The 18,733-nt window shown below is 35.4% G+C and overlaps 1 protein-coding gene across 4 annotated transcripts in view; it reads left to right on the top strand.

Annotated features, from left to right (window-relative positions):
- DMD (dystrophin) overlaps positions 1–18,733 on the top strand; it is a 2,197,254-nt gene that overhangs the window by 1,470,641 nt on the left and 707,880 nt on the right. The window lies entirely within an intron of this gene.

Below are 18,733 nucleotides of genomic sequence, written 5' to 3'. Positions count from 1 at the left end.
TTATAGTTCTAATTCCAGCCTTAGTTGAAATGGTCATTAGAAAGCATCACTGTATCTTTGGTTTTAAGAGTCTCATCACGTTGGAAAAATAAAAACGTGTGTCCAGCAGAGTGGCTCTAAGGGGCAGGTGTGTGCGTGTATGTGTGTGTGTATGTGTGTGTGTCTGTATCAGAAGGGTTTCCACCTCAGTGTATAGCCTCTGGGGAATGAATCAGGACTAGAGAAGTTAGGAACATGTTCTGTATTTGCCTTTCAAAAGAATGTGTTTTCTTTTTTTTTTTTTTCCTTTAAGTTTAACACTGTCCTGATGCCCTCAAACTTCTGTTGTCTTCTGCATCTTGGGATTTGAAATACTCTAGATTTATCTCACTTGCCCCTGAAAGTGGTGGCTTCCAGGGTCTGAGAGCAACTGTGTCTCAGCTCTCTCTTGGAAACCAGAGCTTGACGTGTTGCCACATCGTCAGGAATGTAGCTGCCCCCTTTGCTGGAGCTGGGAGACATACCTCCTGCACCAGCAAAGCTGGAAGAGTTGTTAGCCATTTGGTGTTGCTTGTTGCACTACAGTCCATGACATGGATTATCTGGCAGGAATCCTGGCTCTGGAGAAAAGTTGTTTCAATCCTGTAAATAAATGACTGAAACGCCATGGCAGTTGATTGTGTTAAGCCTGTATCCAAAATTGCTTTGTTAGGCTCTATTATATTGCTCATTATCTTGCTGTGAGGAAAATTAAGCTTACATCTGCTTAGGGTGACAAGGTATCCTGTTGTTACGGGATTTTCCACATTTCAGGCCTATGTCAAAGGCTCCTAATAAACCCTCAGAGAACATCTTTTATGTTCCCAGGCATTCAGGTGTCAGGCCAACACACAGTCTTTGTCTCCTTTAAACTCAGGGATACACTCAGGGCTGTGTACGTTGCTCTCTTCTCTGCCAGAGATGAAATTTATTCATAGAACATTCAAGCTAGAGAAAGCACCTCGGAGTTAGTCTCGTCCAGTCTTTGCATTTTTCACTTGAGAAAATGACGCGCCAGAGATACTGACCAAATGGCCCCAGATGATGCAAATAGAGGCAGAGGTGGTATTAGAACCTGGGTCCCTTGACTTCCAGTCCTCCATTATCATCCCTTATCCCAATGCCAGATTGATTCACATTTTCCGACTTTGGTGCCCCTTTCCCAGCCACAGACCTCTCTTCCTTCCCCTGGGGTTGTTCTGCTCAGCCCTCATGCAGAGGAAACCACCACCAGGCTGCCTCATCTGAGACCTGGGAGGACCCTGGTCTGTGTTTCTCTCCTCCCTGCTTTTCCTTTTCTCTTATGTGACAATAACATATTCTGTGTGTAGCTGTGCCTTTGCTCAGTGCCCACCCCTCATGACAGGACATAGGTGAAAAACAGAGTTACGTGTACAGCCTGGAGGCCAAAATAGTCAGACAGAGCAGTGATGTGCAGATGAAGCTACACAGCCCTGGTTTCTAGGTACCACATGGTTGGGAGATAATCCCAGGGGCCTTAGCTGGCACACTCAGTGAAACATGGAAGCCAGCAAATAAAAAAATGGAATTAATACACAGGAGGTTGCTTCATCCCTGTGAGTGTGGGAAGCATACTGGGGACAGCTGGACCCATCCGAGACAAGCTCACCATTGTTCCTTCATACCGCTTGCTTAAAATATTTATTCAGCATTTATTTAGTGGAGGCAAAAAGAACTTGATTTTCTATTCATAAAAAAAACTTCACCTCTTACTTTTCCTTAAAATGAGAAACTTACATACTAAAGGTCATGCGACTTTCATTACATACGTGGATTTTCTTTCATTTAGTGGTTTTTTTTTTTTTGCCATTTCTAGATACATAGCACTATTCTATACCAGTGCTGTCAAATGGAATATATAACACAAGCCATGTATATAATTTTAAATGTTCTAATAGCTATGCTAACATGTAAAAATAAATAGGTGAAAGTAATTTTAATAATATATTTTCTTTAACTCAATGTATCTAAAATGATATCATTTTGACATTTTAATCTGTATAAAAATATTAAAATGTTTTGTACAAAGTCTTTGAAATTCACTTTGTATTTTACATGTATTCTCATTCTCTGTTCCAAATAGCCACTTTCCTGGGGCTCAGTAGCCCCATGCAGCTAGTGGCAAGCATGTTGCCCAGAGCAGTTCAGGGCTCATCAAGGCTAACAGTAATTTACAAGATATAATAACAATATTTTTTTAATTTGTTCTTCCGGCTTTTATGTTGGTTCATCATTATCATTTTTTAGGTTCTTTGTTCCATTTTCTTTTGCTTTTTCTGAATCATATAACTTCTGGGAAACTAAATGGAAAGATTTTAGAGTTAAATAATAATATAGATAATTCAGTCTGGCTAGACACTTGTCGCTTATGATATTGAGGTCCCAGTTTCAGCTGGCTACCCTTGCAAGCTTGAGCTAGCTGGTCCCAGGGGGGAATGGCCCTGCCAAATCTGGTATTTGCAAATACTAGCCACAGAAACTCCCTCAACAACAGATCAGGAGGGTGATAGAATTTTTTTTTTAATTTCCTATGGAGGTTGCTGTCCTCATATATTTTCAAAGTTACCCTAGGGGTTTGCCCAGGAGGCAGGAGTTCATGGATGCTGAGTTTAAAAGTTTTTCTCTTACATTGAACTCTGGGCACCTCCCTCAGCCACCCACCCCTTAAAGCACCTCTGGGAGACAGGCAGGGAAAAGACTCAGAAGGATAGGAGACTGAGTCAGCAACTCCATGGTCCTCCAGAGCAGGGTCGACAAACCCTGTGAAGGCATAGATGGTCATTACGTTAGGCTTTGTAGGCCATAAGGTTTTGCCTGTGACTGCTCTGGGCTGCCTTGCTAGTGTAAGGCCGGAGGTAATATATAAAGAATGAGCGCAGAAGGGTTCCAGTATGACTTTATACATGGACGCGGATTTGAATTTCGCATAATTTCCATGTGTCATGTGTCTTTTGATTTTTAACTGTTATTTAAAAATGTAAAAAAAAAAAAAAGTCATTCTTAGCTCTCAGACTGTATAAAAACAAGTGGCAGCTGGATTTGATTCATGAGCCAGACTTTGCTGCCCCCTGGCCTAGACTTGTTCAAATGGGCTGATAGCAACAATACTGGCAGAAAAATAAGTAGTTTGGGCCTTGCGTTCTGCTCAAATTTTTTTTGTTTTTTGTTTTTCGTTTTCTCCAAAGAAATCCGATTTGTCTTCTTTTTCAAATTTCTGTCTGTGCTCTTCTTCTCTTCTGGCTAGCCGGAAGAAAGCTACACACCCTTGGGTTTTATTCCCTTTCTTCATTATGTCTGCACAGCTAGTAAGGCTTCATCTTAACATACACCAAAGACACATCCTCTCCTTTTTGTGTTCAAAACAAACACACCCCAAACAACCCTATTTCCAGGAATAACTATTTTATATTACATTAGTTTCTTATTTATCAGTAAGATTAAAACTCCTGGGGACTTCGATTTTCTTCATAGGCATATTTCATTTCATGGATAATGCAATATGCATTTACTTCATGGTATAAAGAAGAATAATGCCTCCATTAACAAACAGACTATTGAACAGAGAATATATAGATGTGAGTTATGCAGATTATGCCATTTGTTACAAAAATATTTTTTAATCTTGATATTTTTAAACACAATAAAATGATTCATTCAGAGGAAGGGAAAGAAATAGAAGTCTTTTTTCAATGTGGTGATTTTCTTTCTTTTAGAGGATGAGTGTTAGGAAAACAACAAACTTTCTACCAGAAACTGTTGAGATTAAAAGCAGCAATACATTGTCATGTCCTCAAAACTGTCACATTTGTTTATGTACTTGAGCACTCCTGGATTTTTTTCTAAAATATTTTGTTCTACTTTAAAAAGAAATCACAAGGATTGTTAAGGCTTTTAGGTACATCAGTCCTCAAGCAAGCACTGTAGTATGGCTTCTAGCGCTGTCCAAGATAACCCTTTGCAGTGATGGATATGTTCTCTGCCTGTGCTGACCAAGAAATTGTGGCTTTTGAGCATTGGAAAGATAACAACTACAACTGAGGAACTGATTTTAAAAAATTGTATTTAATATTAATAATTTAAGTTTAAAGTTATGTTTAAATTGTTATATTGTTTCTAATGGAATTTCTAAAATTGAGGATATGTGATCATGCAGTGTGTTTTTCACCATTTTTCTCTAGTAATTATATTCTGAAATGTAATGATTTGTATGTTAACACAGGAGAAGACTCTGGTTTTTAAAACTTCTGTTATTAAAATAGCTAATCTGGGGGCAGCTGCGTGGCTTAGTTGGTTAAGGATCTGATTCTTGATTTTGACTCACATCCTGATCCCCAAGTGGTGAGATTGAGTTCCACATTGGGCTCTGTGCTGGGTGTAGAGCTTGCTTAGTATTCTCTCATTCCTTCTCCCTCTGCCCCTCCCCCACCCCGCTCTTTCTCTTTCTCTCCCTATAAAATAAAATAAAATAATAAATAAAATAGGTACTTTTTCCTGACAGTTCAAGGATGATCTTAATAAATATCAAACTATTATAATTTGTTATGACTCTTGTTGCTTGGGTAGATTTACACAGATCCTGGCTTAGTTTTCGGTGATCAAACAAAACACACACACACAAAATAAAAAACCAGTGTTTCCTAACCATCCAGAGCACCTTTATGTATATCAGCCAGGCTGCCACTCTGGTCCCTTCAGCAAATAAGAGCAAAGACTGCTGACAAGAGAGTGTGAGAATAAAGTAGTTCTTTCCTTGTTCTGGAATGAGTATGAGATGGGAGTGAAGGAGGGAGAAAAATGTGGGGTTAATTTTTACCAACACATTTTGTGGTATGTGTTGTATAAATTATGTGTTAACTTCTTTGTATGTTTTAATATCCTTAGAGTTTAAACAGTATGTGATCAAAATCACATTATGTAGTAAAGAGTATGTGAGTAGGTGGATAGTCAAGTGGGTGTAAATCTCTATCAAATCCATTTTAGAAGATAAATGATAGCTATTGAAGTTTGGTCAAATCAATTTCACCAATTCATTTTACTTGTCTAATGCCTCTGGGAGCCATTACAGAGCTGGTTACCTAATGTTAGGGTAGGGTAGGTTTAAATCAAGGTGAACAGTCAAAAAACATTTTTTTTCCAAGAACTATTATGCATATTATTAAGGATTATTTTACTACAGAGTTATTTGCTTATTTGCTAACTGAGAAATTAATGAAGGAAAATACTGCTCATGAACACCAAGGTTTATTTAAAAGCCAATATGGGTTTAGTGTGGTAATAAGGGCCCAGTTTCCAAGGATGGCAAACCTATTTATTGTACATCAAATTTTACTGACTTTGAAATCTCCCTAGGACTGTTCATTTACTTCATCATGTATTATGTGTTTCAGAACTTTAGCAACAATAACAAAATCCAAGTGTGCTAATGAAGTGGTTATGCAATGAAACTAATACACACCATGTTCTGACAGGAGATTATACTCTTACATTCAGGTAAAACTGAAAACAATATAGAAAATACAGATCTTGAAACACTATACTTAATAACCACATGGTTTTTTGTTTGTTTGTTTGTTTTAATTTGACAGACAGAGATCACAAGTAGGCAGAGAGGCAGACAGAGAGAGAGGAGGAAGCAGGCTCCCCGCTGAGCAGAGAGTCTGTTGTGGCTCGATCCCAGGACCCTGGGATCATGACCTGAGCTGAAGGCAGAGTCTTTAACCCATTAAGCCACCCAGGTGCCCCAATAACCACATGTTTTAAAAGAAAATCCAGGGGCGCCTGGGTGGCTCAGTGGGTTAAAGCCTCTGCCTTTGGCTCAGGTTGTGATCCCAGAGTCCTGGGATTGAGCCCCACATCGGGCTCTTTGCTCAGTGGGGAGCCTGCTTCCTCCTATCTCTCTCTCTCTCTGCCTGCCTCTCCCCCTACTTGAGATCTCTATCAAATAAATAAATAAAATCTTTAAAAAGAAAAAAAAAAGAAAAGAAAAGAAAATCCACTTACGTTTCAAGGGAAATCCCAATAGCTATGCCATTGGAGAGAGACTGTCCTGAAAATAAATTATAATTGGTCAGTTCAAAATTGTACATGGATTTATTATTTTTAAATGCCCGATGGCATATAACCATAATGTATTATTCACTTTAATATTCATTATTATTTTATTAAATTTCCAGAGGGAGAGAAAATAAATGACCTCCTAGTGAGAGATACTTTACTATGAGACCAGTTATAAAAAATAATTGAGGATTGTGCCAGAAAATATATCATTCCTAAGTTCTGGTTCCCCAGTAGTTTTAATTTATTGAGGTAGAAAAATATGCAAGATGAAATGAGGTCCCCAAATGTTTCATAACGGATGCATTTTATCCAGAACATGATAATGGTCTCTTGCATTATTCAATTAGTATTACTAAATTTTGGAAGGATTTTAAGAATTACTCTGGTTGGTGGCAAGGCAGTATTTGTTTAAGATGCATTCAGAGTGCACTGTTATTTAGTTGTCATTCAAGGTATGGTGGGGTTGTTGGCAGTGAAGGTTTATACTTAGCTATACAATGAGCAGCTTGAATCAATTAAAAAAACAATACATTTGTGGATAATATATAGGGCAGTGGTTGGAAGAAAAATAGTTACTAAGTGACTATTCATTGAATTAATTGCACAGGCAATGTTTCTGCCAGTGCTGTAATTAATACATATCTCATCTCTTCTCCAGCTCCAGAATCTATGACATCAACATAACTGACAACAATAACAACAGAAATATGTCAAGAAATGAGTCTTCTACCTGTGTTTCTTAGTCTTCTTGACTGACTAGATTCTACCCTTTCATACTCAGGTGTACTCAAATCATATTTCACCAGCCTAGCTGCCAGGCAAGACCTGTTCTTGCTGCTCTAGTGATCTTGGGCATTCACATATTGACTAAAGTAAAAAGCAGAATTATAAGTACAACATATATGAGAATATAAGCCCTCTGAAGAGAATGCTGCTTTTAATCCTCAGCTTTACTTTCTGTCTTCTTTGTTCTATTAGAAAATGATTGGTGTGTGTGGTTGTTCATTTAACAAGTGCTATACCACCTAGGAGAAAGTGTATACAAAGATGAAGCATTCAATCATAGTTATATCTGTATAATGTGTGTGGTGTGCTAGTAGTGCTGGGTGTGTGTGTTGTCAAGCATTCAGGGAAACGTAAGGGAAGAAGATACAAGTGGAAGGAGACTAGTAAAATAAAGAAAAAAAGCAGTACCTGACAGGGCCTGATGAAGTAGCACGGATAATACATGCTACAGTTTATTAGAAAGAATAATTATTTCCATCCGGAGGGATTAGGCAATCTTTTCTGAGAAGATGGCACTTTCATTACCCAAAACATGAAGAATGGAAAAGGTTTTATATGTGTCAATTAGGAAAAGAGATATTTTACTGAGGAAAAAGAAGACATTTTAATGGTAGAGTAGACAATGACAGAGGAAAAGAAGCCAGTCAGGGGGCATGCCCAGAATAGTGAGATCACCATTTTACCAAAATGGAGTTTTGTTATTAGAAAGATGTGAATAGTAAGGTCAGATGAGGTCAGACTGTTGAGGGGCATTTTTTTTTTCAAAAGGCAAGCCTAAGAATTGGGAGACAATTGGGAATCAGTCATACTATGTAAGCATGAGAATAAAACGAGGGGCAATTTCGGAAGTTGAATTTAGTAGTTGCAAGGACAATAAGACTTCATCATCCCACATACTTTCAAAGTTAGGAAGAAATTGTGTAAGATCCAATAAGTAACTGAGGAAATTTATTCCAAGAACTGCTGTGAAAGAAAGTAGACTTTCTTTTGTGCTCTTTTCAGTATGTTTCCTCAAAGTCCTGTTGCTAAGAGGAATGGAAGGCAAAGTAGTACAGTGGATAAGTGCACGCATTTCTGAGCTTGACTTCTTGGGTTCAAAGGCTAGCTGGGTTATCACTGTCTGTGTAAACTTGGGCAAATCACTTAGCCTCCCTTTGTCAAATTTTCACCTGTAAAATATAGATAATAATAGTACCTACATCATAGTGTTGTTACAATTAGATGTTGCTATGTGTTAAAAAAAAAAAAAACAGACTACTGCTTGGAGCATTGTAAGGACTACAACAAACCATCTATTTCTACAAGACAAGTATGTATGTATACCTAGATTTAAGACAGCCATTTTCTGATTTAAATTAGTTCATGTTCATTGCAGACAAATTAAAAATGCAAGTGAGAGGGCCGCCTTGGTGGCTCAGTTGGTTAAATGTCTGCCTTCCGCTCAGGTCATGATCCCAGGGTTCTGGGATAAAGCCCCACCTTGGGCTCCCTGCTCAGTGGAGAGCCTGTTTCTCCTCTCACTTTCACCATGCTTGTGCTTTCTCTCTCTCTCTTTCTGTCAAATAAATAAATAAAATCTTTAAAATAAAAAAAATGCAACTGAGAAAAGATGACCTATTACCCATAAATTAAAACTTTTGACATACCACGTATGTTTTCCCTATTACTAAATATACATGCACGTCACTTATTATACATCCACAGAGTATTTAACTGGATGGAAGTTCCCTAACTTTTAACTCATACCCTATTGATGAGTGTGGAAGCAATTTCCGATGTTTCCCATCTATAAGTGAGGCTGTGGCAAATATTCTTGTGATTTAACATGTGTACACATCATTGTTGCCTTATGATAAAATATGAAAAGTTGAATTTCTGGTCTAAGTGTGAGAATATGCTTATATTTGAATATATATTGCAAAACTCTACCTAATCCACTCCTAGCCCTAACCTTCCCAGAGGGATAGTCCACCTTACGCTCTAGCACTTTTTGAGAGGGCCTGAATGCTTGCAGTATTGCTATTACATGACACCGCTGTACTGTAATACAAGAAGTTTAAGAAAAAAAAAATCTTTGCCAAATCAATAGGTACAACCTTACACCTCACTGTTTGAGTTTGATTTCTGTGGTTTCTAGTGAAGTTAAACAGTCCTAATAGACTTGTAGGTCAGTTATAGTTCTTTCATAAATTGTCGTTTGCAATCCTTGTTCATTTTTTTTTCTGTTGAGTATTTGTCTTTTTCCTATTGATCTGTGAGAGTGGTTTTATCTTGAGTGTCTGTCAAGGCATTTAAGGCAGATTGCCTTCAGTTTTGATTTTTCTTTTGTTTGATTTTTTTAATGTAAGGAAGTTTTAGATTGTTATGAATATAAAGCAGTCACTTTATGGTTTTAAAATGAAAATTACAACTTTTACATCAAAATTGTAAGAATATTTATCCATATTTTCATTATTTGTATGGCTTTGTTTTTTTACATCAAAATTTCATTCACCTGGTATTTAGTTTGGAATTGTATGAGATAGAAATTTTTAAATTGAGCTAAAATTCAACCAGGTATCATCCATATTTTTAAGTATGAAAGGTTCAGAATTTAGCATTTATCATTAAATTCTTTGGAAATAATGCTAATTTATCATGAAAATTGCTAGGTATTTGAATTTACAATTCTCTCTTACCATTTTTATTTATTATAACAACTTATTTTGTCTATGTCTCTATTTTATTTTTCATTTAAATTCGAGTTAGTTACTATATAGTGTATTCTTGCTTTCAGGAGTAGAATTTAGTGATTCATCACTTAGATGCAACCTCCAGTGCTCATCCCAGCAAAAGCCCTCCTTAATGCCAATCACCCATTTAGCGTATCCACCCTCCCACCTCCCCTCCAGCAGCCCTTAGTTTGTCCTCCATAGTTAAGAGTGTTCTATGGTTTGCTTTCCTCTCTTTTTTATTTTGTTTTATTTTATTTTATTTTACTTTATTTTTCCTTTCTTCCCCTATGTTCATCTGTTTTGTTTCTTAAATTCCACATATGAGTGAAATCATATGATATTTATCTTTTTCTGACTGACTTATTTCACTTAGCATACCCTCTACCTCCATTTACATCATTGCAAGTAACACGATTTCGTTCATTTTGATGACTGAGTGATATTCCATTGTATATATATCACCTTTTCTTTATTCATTCATCAGTTGATGGATGTTTGGGCTCTCTGCATGCTTTGGCTATTGTTGATAATGCTGCTATCAGCACTGGGGTACATGTGCACCTTTGAATCAACATTTTTGTATCCTTTGGATAAATACCCAGTAGTGCAATTGGTGGGTCATAGCAGAGCTCTATTTTTCACTTTTTGAGGAACCTCCATACTGTTTTCCAGAGTGGCTGCACCAGTTTGTATTCCAACTTATAGTGTAGGAGGGTTCCCCTTTCTCTACATCCTCGCCAACAACTGTTGTTTCCTGAGTTGTTAATTTTAGCCATTCTGACTGGTGTGAGGTGGTATCTCATTGTGATTTTTATTTGTATTTCCCTGATGACTAATGATGTTGAGCATCTTGTCATGTGTCTGTTGGCCATTTGGTTGTCTTCTTTGGAGAAATGCCTATTCACATCTTCTGCCCATTTCTTAACTGAATTGTTTGTTTCTTGGGTGCTGAGTTTGTTAAGTTTTTATAGATTTTGAATACTAACTCTTTTTCTGATAATGTCGTTTGCAAATATTTTCTCCCATCCCATCAGTTGTCTTTTAGTTGTGTTGATTATTTCCTTCTCTGTGCAAAAGTTTTATCGTGATGGGGTCCCAGTAGTTCATTTTTGCTTTTGTTTCCCTTGCCTCCATAATGTGTCTAGTAAGAAATTGCTGCAGCTGAGTTCAAAGAGGTTGCTGACATTTTCTCCTCTAGGATTCTGATGGTTTCCTGTATAACATTTACGTCTTTCATCCATTTTGAATTTATTTTTGTATATGGTATAAGAAAGTGGTCCAGTTTAATTCTTCTGCATGTCACTGTCCAGGTTTCCCAAGGCCATTTGTTGAAGAGACTGTCTTTTTTTACACTGGATATACTTTTTTGACTTTGTCAGAGATTGGCTGACCATACAGTTGCAGGTCCATTTCTGGGTTCTTTATTCTGTTCCATTGATCTATGTGTCTAATTTTGTGCCTATCTATGTCTCTATTTTAAAATGGATGACACTGTACCCCTGGGGAAAAAATATATGTTTATAAAAAATAAAATTAAAAAAATAAATAAATAAATAAAAAATAAAATGGATGACAAATCTACCAAATGTAGAAGATACTACAATTGCATGAAGATCATTTAATCAGGGGTTTGGGTTACTCATCATCCAAAAATTTATTCAGTAAGCATCCTAATTTACCTTGTAATCCCTATATAATAGTCTTGAATTAACAAATGTCAAATAGTACTTTTTTTGTTTTTGGTATGTTTATATACATGAATTTCACTTGTATTGGTTATATTAAAGTTTACTTTTAAATGCATATATCTCATTAATAGTAATAAGCAATATGGATACAGATTATTCTGATAAATATTAAAAGCTTTTGAAAAGTATGAATTTCAGTACTCCATTTATCAAATAATACATTAGATTTTGAAAGATTAGAGAAAGTATGTTTTGGCAGGTAAGAGAAAAGGAAAGTTAAAATTTGGAGTCAGGAAAACACAGATGTTTAGTGCTGTATTTTTGTGACTTACTAGTAACTTTAGGAATAATATTTATAGTTGTGAACCTTAATTGCCTCATTTGTCAGTTGTAGGAAAAATATATATATTTCATAGGATTATGGATGAGATTAAAGAAGCTAATATAAGTAAAAGCTGTCATATCATACCTAAAGTATATTGAAAATCTAAGTCAAAATGGTAATTTTATTGTAGCAGATATTTTAGAGGGATAGCCAGACACCCAAGCAGTATTACCCATTTATTTATTTTTAATTAACATTTAAAACATAAAAAAAGTTTGTAGTAGTCTGTATAGTAACCTTATAAAATGCCAAAATATATCAACAATTACATAAAAATGATCTTTAATTGGTAACACCTCCAAAAAATTATGGTTAATAGTTTTATGTATTTCCAATCATTTAAAAATAGAGATAAAAAGATAGATGATAGATACTGATATGCCAAATATATACAGAAAATCAAAGACCTAATTTATGTGGGTTGTATAACTTTTACCAATTAACATATCATGAATATTTTCAAAATAGAATGTTTTTCAAAGTGTGTACTTTAAAGGATGCAAAATATCCAATTACTTGGGTATAATTTATTCCATTTGAGGGATTTTGTTTCAGTTTTTCACTAGTATAAATGACAGAATTGGGTATTCTTGTCACATGTCTCTGTGTATATCTCTGATAGTCCCCTAGGAAAATTCACAGAAGTAAGATTTTGCAGTAGAATGGAATGAGTAATTTTTTTCTCCTTTCAAGTTTTTATTTAAATTCTGGTTAGTTAACATACAGTGTAATATTAATTTCAGGTGTAGAATTTCATGATACATCACTTACATACAACACCAGACACCCACTACCCATTTAGCCCATCCCCCCCACCCACCTCCTGTCCAATAACCCTCAGTTTGTTCTCTAGAGTTAAGTGTATCTTTTCTGGTTTGCCCCTCTTCCTTTTTCCCTACATTCATCTGTTTTGTTTCTTAGATTCCACATATGAATGAAATCATATTTGTCTTTCTCTGACTCATTTCACTTAGCATAATATACTCTAGCTTCACCCACATCATTGCAAATGGTAAAATTTCATTCTTTTTTATGGCTGAGTAATGTTCCATTGTATGTATATATCAAATCTTTATCCGTCACTTGATGAACATTTGGGCTCTTTCCATAATTTGGCTATTGTTGGTAATTGTGCTATAAACATCGGCGAGCATGTATCCCTTCAAATCAGTATTTTCGTATCCTTTGGGTAAATACCTAGTAGTGTGGAGAAAGGGGAATCCTCTTACACTGTTGGTGGGAATTCAAACTTGTATAGTCACTCAGGAAAACAGTATGGAGTTTCCTCAAAAAGTTAAAAATAGAACTGCCCTGGGATTCAACAGTTGCACTAGCACTAGAAATTGATGGATTTTTTTTTTTTAAGTTAGCATACCATGCTACTAACACCCAGATCAGGAATTAGAACATTACCCTACTTGCTTCCATCATGCTCCTGCCCAGTCATTAACCCTTTCCCAACCAGCCCCTCACCAAGGACCAGCTTGCTTCTGACTTCAAACACTTGTAGGGTATATGTATTTCTAGATCATCTACTCCCTACTTGACTGAAGTGGCACCATTGTCAAAATTAAGTAAGTACATATAGTCTGTTCTCACAGCAGTACCACACAGAATTAAATGTATTAAATAATGATATCTGGTAGTAAACATTCTTAAACTTGTTTGTTCTTCAAGATTGCATTAGATATTCTTGGCCTTTGGTATTTGCATATATATATTAGAATTGGTGTGTCACTGTCTGTTAAAAACTAGCTGTTGCAATTTTAATAGAACTTGCACTGAATTTTTAGATTATTTGAAGAGAGTTGATATCTTTACAATATAGAATCTTCCAGTTGGTTTCTCCCAATAGAGAAACAAGGTGTACTCCTTTATTTTTTTACTCTTTCCTTACTCTCAAGCATATTGGTAGTTTTCTGGGTAGACATCTTGCTCTTTTGTATGAATTATCAAATTACTCCCTACAAATGTAAGAATTTATCTTCCAGCAAACATTATAAGAGTGCTTATTTTCTAGAACTTTTGTTAAGTACCTTTGACAAAAACCAATATAATAGGCAAATGATGGATTATTATTGCTGTTTTAATTTGCATTTCACCAATTACTTAGTTGTTGGACTTTTGTTTATTGGCTCTTTGCATTTTTTGTCAAATTCCTGTTTATATTCTTTATCAAGTTTTCTAATAGATTCTATATCTCATTTCATTTATTGAAAAATCTTTTTAATATGAAAAATTATAACCTATATGATAGATGCTGCAAGTAGTCCCAGCTGTCATTTGTTTTTAATTCTGCTGATTGGCCTTAATTTTGAATGAGCAATACAAATATACTTAATAGTTTATTCACATTATTTTCTGCTTCTAAAAGGCTTCCTCACACCAACGTTTTATTCTAGTTCTGTTATTAATTTTTTATACTTAACACTTTAATTTTTCTAGAATGTTTTTGGTATAAGATATGAAGTAAGTATTTGATATCTGTTTATTTCTAAAACAGACACCTCTGTTTATCTTATTATTAAAATTTCTACACATTTAAAATTAAAATTTAGAAGTTGAAAAAAGGGAAGCCAATCTTGTGTGAAATTAGGGCAAGATTTGGTTAGATACTAAATTGACACATGAGGGAACTGAATGTGTTTAATTTTTTGCTTTTACCACAGGGAATATGTCATATGAAGAGCATGGCTCCATAATACCTAAAAAGATTTTTTTGGGAAAAGGATGCATTTTACTATTAAACTGTGTCCATATTTTGATAAGAATATGAAGTAGTAAGTGTAATAGTAAATAATTTTAAGACACATAAAAACTGACACAAGACCTACTTGTATTATATATCATAAAGTAATTATGTTATCTTTCTCCATGAACTATGTAGAAGCCATCAGTTTCTGAAGATCCTTTTGAAGGTGTGGGGAATCAAAAAACTAGAGGTCAGAAGGTTTCAAATGCTACCCTACCATTAGCTAAGTGATATTGTCTTAGAAAAATAATCACGATTTTGGACTGGTGGCTTTCTATGTGTTACATCCTACTAATAAAGATTTGTTATTAAAATATATATTCTCAACCATTACTTTTGGTAGGAAGAAAAGCTGGTAGTTTTTCTTTCTAAATTAATTTATTTCTCTGTGAAGGTAATACGTTTTTATTTTGCAAAAATTTAAAACTGTAGTGAAAATCTTCTGCCCCATCCACCATCTGCCATAACATCACCAAGCATTGATTTTACTTGCATAAATACATCTACAAGATAAATTCCTAAGAGCAAAATTCTGGCTATAAGATTATGTGCATTTTGTAGATATTGACAAGTTGTCTTCCACAAGGGGTACACCAGTTTGTCTATCCCACTGGCCATATATAATCATATATTCTCCACTACCCTGGCAGCCTAGTGTGTTCAGACTTGGATTTTTGTCGGATCAATTTTTCAGATTTCTCATTACAACATAGTTTAGCTTCTTTATGTTTGTTTAAAATCCATTTATGTTTTCTTTTTTGTGGATTGTCCTTAACTTTTGTTCAGCTTTTCCTCTGGCTTATTGGCCTTTTAAAAATTAATTTGCAGTAGCTTTCTTATGTCTTAGGAAAATTAGTCCCTTACCTGAGATGTCACAAATATCTTTTTTCACTATTTGTCATTTGTCCTTTGACTTTGCTTTTAGGGGATTTTTTTTTCCATTCACATGTTTCTCATTTTTATATAGTCCAATCAACTAATATCTTTGTTGGATAGTTAAAGCTATTTCACTTGAGGATAAAATGACGTTCTTTATGTTAACTACTCTGGACATGCTTTGCTTCTTAAATTAAAAAAAAATAATCTTGGGGGCACCTGGGTGGCTCAGTGGGTTAAGCCGCTGCTTTCAGCTCAGGTCATGATCTCAGGGTCCTGGGATCGAGTCCCACATGGGGCTCTCTGCTCTGCAGGGAGCCTGTTTCCTCCTCTCTCTCTGCTTGCTTCTCTGTCCATTGTGATCTCTCTGTGTCAAATAAATAAAATCTTTAAAAAAAATTAATCTTAAATTTTGAAATTGTTCATCTTTCATTCACCAGATATTTATTGAAAGCCTGTCATTTGTAGGAACCCAATTCATCCAGAAATCAAAGCTCAGTAAGGGAGGTCAATGTAAATAACAAAGAGTCTAAGGCAAATGCTATGATGGTGGAGAGCACAAGGTTTGTGAGTATATACCCAATGCAAATGTCATAACTAATCTGAAAACTACCTGTCCCCCACAATCTCATTATGAGCTATCATTTAATTTTTTCACATATTAGTCAAATCTCACCCATTGAACTGTGTGCTATCTGGAATTGTTCTTCCTCTAGCACCGGGAAAGGATGGGTTGGAAGTGTGAGAAGGAAACTTAACAATCTCGGTTGAAAGTTACCTGGATTTCTGGGTTGATATGTGTACACTATTGGTGATAGGTATAAATGAGTTCATAGCTCAATTTTAGAGATTTTAAGAAAACATGATGGCTGTTATTTCCATTAACTTCAGAATCTAGAGGCTCTCAGACACTGCAAATTGAAGCTGTAAAATATTTTTTACATGTACTGTGACTAGAAAATAATCCAATAAAAACAAACTATTTAGTAACTTCCTTATAAATGCTGGAAAAGATAAGTAGAAAGCATTATTAGATTATATATTATAGACCTGGAATTACATTTCCAAGTCTCTCCCTCACACACGCACACAAACACACACTCAAACACGCATACACAAATACATTATCTGTCACCGTAGATGTCATTATGGGTTAGAACTCATGAGACATAAATAGGCCTTTATCTAACACTTTGTTTACTTGACTTTATATCAGGATACAAGTCAAACAGAAGAAGATATAGCATCACAATTCATTATCCATGAACAAGCATTGCATGTTTCCTGCGCATGTTGCTTCTTTTAACTCCTTATCCACATAGGGAAAGGCTGCCAGAGGGGAACACCAAGGTCTGTGCAGGTCAATTCAAGTAAAACTCACAGGCTCTATTTCCTTTCCATCTTTTATACCATTTTTAGTTATCCAGACCGTCAGCTTTATGCCAATTCACAGCTTCCCCAAAGCAGATACAGTTCTATACAACAAACAATGCAGGCCTAATGTTTCCCAGTCATCTTAAAGTTAGCCTTCCAAGGAAACATTGTTGTGGGAGCCTAAGATCAGTCTCAGGCTGGAATACATCAGTATAGGCTGAACGTTAAATCTCGACTCATGCACACACATGCATTGTACACAATATATGCAAATGCTTTTATTGGTTTCAAAATACATATTGTTTGCATATAATCAGAACTTACATAAAATTCCTTCTCCTGTAAATTAACTGACAAGTTATTTTGTCCATTAATGTATCTCCTTTTCACCTCACACCTCTTGGGTGCAATTAAGAAACATAATGTTCTTCAGTTAGTTATTTCAAAAGTATCCAAAACAGATGCTCCAAAGTATGGGGCAGTATTTAGATGATGCACTCAGTACACCATATTAGTATACTTATCTTATATAGTATAAGTATAAGTAACTTATAGTACACTATATTAGTATACTTAGCTAGTTTACTTTTTTAAATATTCTCTGTAATATTGGTGAGAGTATGGAGAAAAAGGAGCCCTCTTTCACAATTGGTGGGAATGTAAAAAGATACAGCCACTCTGGAAAATAATATGCAGTTTCCTCAAAAAATTAAAAATAGAACTACCATACAATCCATTAAATGTGCTGCTGGGTTATTTACCCCAAAAATACAAAAGCACTAATTGAAAAGGATACATACACCCCCTATGTTTATAGCAGCATTCTTTACAATAGCCAAATTATGGAATCAGCCCAAGTGTCCATCAACAGGTGAATGGTTAAGTAGATGTGGTGTGTGTATACACACACACACACACACACACACACACACACACACAGTACACAATGGAATATTACTCAGCCATAAAAAAGGATGAAATCTTGCCATTAACTGTAATGTGGATAGAGCTAGAGAGTATAATGCTAAGCAAGGTATGTCAGAGAAAGACAAATATGATTTGTATGATTTCACTCATAGGTAGAATTTAAGAAACAGAACAAACAAGCAAAAGAAAAAGAGAGAGAAACCAGGAAATAGACTTTTAACTGTAGAAAACAAATTGATAGTTACCAGAGGGGAGGTGAGCAGGGAATGGGTGAAACGGGTGATGGGGTTTGAGGCGCGCACTTGTGATGAGCACTGGGTGTGATAGGGAAGTGTAGAATCACTATATTGAACACCTGAAATTAATATAACATGGTGTGTTAACTGTACTGGAATTAAAATTTTAAAATGTTATTATAACATGATCTTTTATAGTGGATGTATGTTGTAGCATTGTGTTTGTGCTATAATGTATTAGACTAGTATTAATCATATCATAAAGGCTTGCCATTACAGGTTCACATTCTTTACTACCATGTACCTGTTTTGGCCCTTGACAATAGGAAGAAAAGTCTTTAATCTTGCTTATCCTATCTCCCTACTTACACTTGAGCTTAAGCAATAATCATGCAGTAACTTTATTGTCATTCACTATCATGCAGGTTATTGCTCTCAGCTATTTACAATGAATTACCTTATTTAATCCTTATAGTGACCCTGTGAAGCAGATACTGTCATTATCTGCATTCTGTAGAGAAGGCACTGAGAATTAAAGAAAACTTGGCTGAAGTGCTGGGAAAGAACTAGAATTAAGATTAAAACCAAGCAGCCTAACTCTAGACTTCACAATGTTGAACACAGTATCCTACTCCTTCCCAAGGTATTTTATGTTTCTCAACCCCAATGTCATCATCCATTTATAAAATGGGGAAAAGAATAGTATCTGTATCATAGGATTGTTGGTTGGGTTAAAGAAGGCTGTAAATGTGAAACTTACTAACATGGTATTTGTCATATTGTAAGCCCTTAATAGAAATAGCCTATGATCATACTGGTATATCCTACTCTAATCCAAATGTCTTTTTTTTTTTCCTTTTCATTCTAGTGATCTTATTTTGTTTTACTCGGTTATACTT

This window comes from Lontra canadensis, unplaced genomic scaffold, assembly GCF_010015895.1.
Source record: "Lontra canadensis isolate GAN:19392208 unplaced genomic scaffold, GSC_riverotter_1.0 scaffold86, whole genome shotgun sequence".
Lineage (NCBI taxonomy): Eukaryota > Metazoa > Chordata > Mammalia > Carnivora > Mustelidae > Lontra > Lontra canadensis.
Note: the sequence above shows the minus strand (reverse complement) of the source record. Positions and strands in the feature narration are given on the sequence as shown.